The sequence below is a fragment of the Sciurus carolinensis genome, chromosome 17 (genome assembly GCF_902686445.1).
Source record: "Sciurus carolinensis chromosome 17, mSciCar1.2, whole genome shotgun sequence".
In the NCBI taxonomy this organism is placed as follows: domain Eukaryota; kingdom Metazoa; phylum Chordata; class Mammalia; order Rodentia; family Sciuridae; genus Sciurus; species Sciurus carolinensis.
Window position 1 is genome coordinate 34,859,374 of NC_062229.1, and position 5,023 is coordinate 34,864,396.

Sequence of the window (5,023 nt, forward strand, 5' to 3'; positions counted from 1 at the left end):
CTACATTCCACCATGTGAAAAGTCCAAGATAGCCTTCTGGAGATGGAATACACATGACCAAGTCACCCCCACTCGCCCAGCTGACCCTGCAAGAAGCTTACTGCCTAACTGGGCAGCACCAGATTACACAAAACCAGAAGAATCACCCAGCTGACCCCACCACAAATTGCCAACCCACAGAATTATGGCTTAAATACATTGAGTTGGTTTTATTTTGTTTTGGCTTTAAGTCACTAAAGTTCACAGCAGTTAGTTACACAGCAAAAACTAATTGATAAAACTTGTTATTACCTTGTTATACTTCCTCCTTATCAGCAAATATTCACTCTCCAAACCCTTACCACTAATAATCTGCCCTACAATTCAACATGAGCGTTAATGCCAGGTCCAGCAGGGGTCTCCAGGACATGCTCTGCTTCTGTGGCCTAGTCTGTTTTGATTGATAAACTTCAATAAAATATCGTTTATTAAATATTTTTGAAATCACCCCTGATCAAAGGGAAATGGCTAAGCCACTATAGCATATCAAAATATCATACAGTTACTAAAAATAACTGCATGAACTGTCAGTCCATAGAATCATGCCTACAAAATAAGGTTAAATGGAAAAGAATAGATCACTGCCAATTGATATGCACTTATCATGATAAAATGAAATGCCTATGTGAACACTGACAAAGATGAGAAGTGAAATTATCATACCAAAAGCTTGGTGGAATTTTTTCTTGCACTTATTTTATTTTAATGCACAATAAGAGAAAAAAACAATTATAATCTTTCCAAGTAGAATGCATTTAGAATATTTTCTTCCTGGAATTGAGATTATCTCAGAGTAAAGCCCTGATCTTAAGTATAAGGCATTACAAAAATCATGTTCTAGAGGGTGGAGGGATGGGGGGTGAGAGAAGAATGCAGGAACTTTATGAAGAGGGAAATGAGAGGGAGGGCGTATGAAAAATGGTAGAATGAGACAGACATCATCACCCTACGTACATGTATGATTACATGAATGGTATGAATCTACATCGTGCACAAGCATAGAAAAGAAATAATGCACCCCCATTTGTGTACAGTGAATCAAAATGCAATCTGCAAAAAATTAAAATTTTTTTTAAAAACTTAACACAAAAAAAAAATCATGTTCTATTTCCTATAGGCAATATGTCCTAAGTGTCAATATAAATTTCTACTTTTAAAGGCTAAAAAGTTGCAAAGTGAAAACAAATCAATGTGTTCTAGAATTGATCCTACTCATTTAAGCTAATATTCATTCACTTACAAATAATTTTGCTTAATCATCTTTTCTCCCTTCACCCCAGCATAGAAAAGAGCACTGTTTTTTGCCATATTGGCCACCAAATTTTTTCAAAGCAAAATCTAGCAGACAAGCATGGCAAACATTGTTAACTACCCAATATCTGTTCTTCCCTTCTCTAGTCAGAGGACCCTGATTTCTTTCCCCCCATGGTTGCAAGATGATAAGTTCGACTTACCTCCCCAGGCTCCCTTGCAGCTAGCAATTTCATTTCCAGTCAATGAAATACAAGTGGAAATCTACTAGGTGGAAATCCACTAGGTAAGGCTTCCAGGAAAGCACTTGGTTTTCTGATAGAAACAGACCAATCAGTAGACACAAGCCTATTGCATTTGGCCATTCCCTTTCTTTTGGCCTAGAAGGAAAGCTTGATGACCAACTATGGGAATAAGAAGGTTAGCCACCACAAAACCAGGAGCTGCTGGACCAGCCATGCAGCACCGTCCTATGGACTTCTTTTCTGGGGAGATAAACCTCTTACATGTGTTAGCCACCATACTGAGGTTTCTGCAACTTGAAACCAGACACTATCCTGATTGACAGAGGGGGAAGATGGGTCCTGAGAGACAAGGAAGCAGGTAGGGAGGGTATGGGCGGAAAGTCCCAGGTCCATCTATTTAATGAAGAACGAGAAAAGAGGAAAGAAAGCCCAGAGAAAATGCGACCCCAGATTGTGGTTAGAGAAGCAGCTTGTGTATTCGCACAAGAGAACACGTGGAGTAGCTGAGAGAAGAGTGGAGGACAGGGCCTTTGAAAAGTGTCATATCCCCTTAAAGTTTAACAGAGTGATGAAATGAATGGAATTCTCAATGACTTCTGGCAGCTGGATTTTGCTCTGGAGTATGGGGGTCTCTGTAGGGAGACTCCTCGTGGAGACTCAGGACATACCACAGTCATAGAAGAATTAATTTGGGAAAGATCTAAATGAGGGGTACAGAGGTCATTGTAGTACAAAGAGCAGAAACAAGTAGGAGGTCTAGGTTCAAGTGCTCCTTCTTTCACAATCTACTGTGGAGCCTCAAGCAGGTACTTAGTGCTTCAGGTTCCCCTTTGTAAAGGGAAGGAGACACGCCAAATGTGCCGTAAGAACCAGGATTGCAGTATTTCAAGAGTTACTGTTAAAAGAAGGATATCTGAATTCCTAGAAGGATACCACTCCCTCAGGTAGCTTTTACTTTTGACTTTGATGGCAATAATGTAGCAGAAAAGGGAGGAATGTACAAGGAAAATCAGGTCCAGTTCAATAACAAATATTTTAATTCAATAAATATTGGTTGATCAGCGGCTCTGATTTGATGCTCAGGTGAGCATGGATAAATACGACCAAGGAGTTCAGTCAAAGCTCCTTAACCAGACTCACAAGACCTCCACCATCTGACCCTGCCCGGTTCCTTAGCCTTGCACACCCTGGCTGCGCACACACACACACCCTTGCTCTTGGCACCCAGAGTCACTCACAGTGTCCACAACCTCCTGGGACACTCAATGCCTCCCTTGATCTATTCTGGCTATATCCTCTTCCTGAGACACGTTCCCTGCTTGATATTGAAGATTCCTACACATTCTCTCAGTACCCAGACCAAGCATTTTCAGAGGGTGAGAAAAAAGCAACCCTGAGACCTTCAGTTGGTGGTCAGCTTCAGACTGTGATGCTCCCCTCCTGGACAGGAACAATTTCACAGAATCCCAACGTCAGTTGAGAACTCCCATAAGTCAAAACCAAGGACACTGCATGGTCACACCCGAACAGAGATGGTAACAAAGACACGATGCAACAAGAACCACCAGACCTCCCTGTCCGTGGCTCGTGTGAGTCACCCCTAACTCTTTCCCCTGCTCCATCCTCCCACCTCCTTGATCAACAGTGTTCAACTGACTACAAGGACTACATTAAGATGCCCACCTATTAAACTGCCCCACTTTCTGAAGAACCAATCCAGAACAGAGCCCCACTTCACCATACCCCACCAAACCACCAGACATGTACCCAAATATTCTGATAAGTTCCTCCCAATTCCCTTTTGCCCAGATGCTCCATGGCTCTTGGAGGGGTATATTATCTTTGGTGCAGCAAGTTCAGAACCAGGACCACGTGCCAACAAAACACTGTCTAGGACAGGAACTGCGGCAGCAACACCCGCTCTTCAAAGGTGTTCTTACTAAGGGTATATTCCTGGTGGCCTCCGGTAGATGGTCCTTGACAATCTCTTCCTCCTCCAAGTCAGCAGAACACAATCGACCTCTGACACATCTCTACGGTACCTGTGCACACGTCCAACTTCCTCAAATCCTTTTTGGAACAATATTCTACAGCAACACTTCCTACTCTGTCCTGCACATTTTTTTTTTTTTTTTTTTTTTTTTTTTTGGTACCAGGGATTAAACCCAGAGGTGCTTAACCACTGAGCCCAGCCCTTCTTATTTTTATTTTGAGACAGAATCTCGCTTGGTTGCTTAGGGCCTCACCAAGTTGCTGAGGCTGCCCTTGAACTTTTGAGCCTCCTGCCTCAGTCTCCCAAGCTGCTGGGATTACAGGTGTGAGCCACCACATCCAGCCCTTCTATTATGCTTCTTAGGACACATCTCTCCACTCCTCTCCCCCAAAATGGTTTACTCCCTGATGACAGAGTCCATGTCCTCTTATCACGGTACTCCAGCATCCAGCCCAGGGCCTGGCGCGGAGCAGGTTCACAAGACATCTCTGTTAAATAAACACTCCAAAGCTCTCTACCACAAAGCAGCATGGACAGGCCTCTGAGAATCTCAATACCAAGCACCAAATGGTTCATAACTCTTCCTCCGTCAGGGCCTGTGTCTCATGTGGACCTATTTCCAGCCATGGGGTGGCAAGATGAGAAAGTTGCCCTCCATCAGCACTTCATATGGCTTCTCATTTTTGCCTCATGTGCTGTTCTTAAATTTGCAAAGTTGCCATTACCATCGATCAACCACTGAGGCCACCTCTGTGACTTGGACATCCCCTGACGGTGCTCTGCCCCTTTATTGAAAGCAGAGGACTGCAACTACAGGCAAATAATGGGAACACAAGTTAATGAGCTGATAACACCAAGCTCCTTCACCAGAGGGAAGAAAGGGAGAGTCCTAAGGTTTAAATCACCTCCATAAAACATCTACAAATAGGACACGGTGAGGCTGCTGGGAGCCTGTGGTTGCTGTTTAACATGCACAATTAGCATTTTTAGGAAACAACCTTTTGGAAATCAGTATGTCCTAAAGAGCACCATTTTATGCATTTTTCAGTTTAAACATTCAACGTGTTTAAACTGCATTTGTCCAGGCTCACATGCCAACAAAACACTGTCTAGGACAGGAGCCACAGCAGTAATGCCCGCTCTTCAAAGGTGTTCTAGAAGAAACTGCAGCTGCTTTCACCAAGGAAAATGTGGTTTTTCTCAGTTTTACCGAATGTGAAGCAAATATCTTTTTGAGTGGTCAAAAACAATAGGAATTTTTTTGGTTTGTTTTTGTTTTTGTTTTTGTTTTTTCCCACTCCTCTCCAAGATGCTTCCCAGGGGTGGCAAGGGCAGTAGGAACACCCCTCACTCTCCAGAGCTTCACATTCCACTCCGCGCTCTGGAGCGCCGGCCCTGCCTCTGGCTCCTGCTCCTGTCAGCGAGGAAAGAAGGGCACAGACAGAGGCATAGGGAGGAAGGCATAGGGAGCCAACCTGGCTCTCTAAGAAGAGAA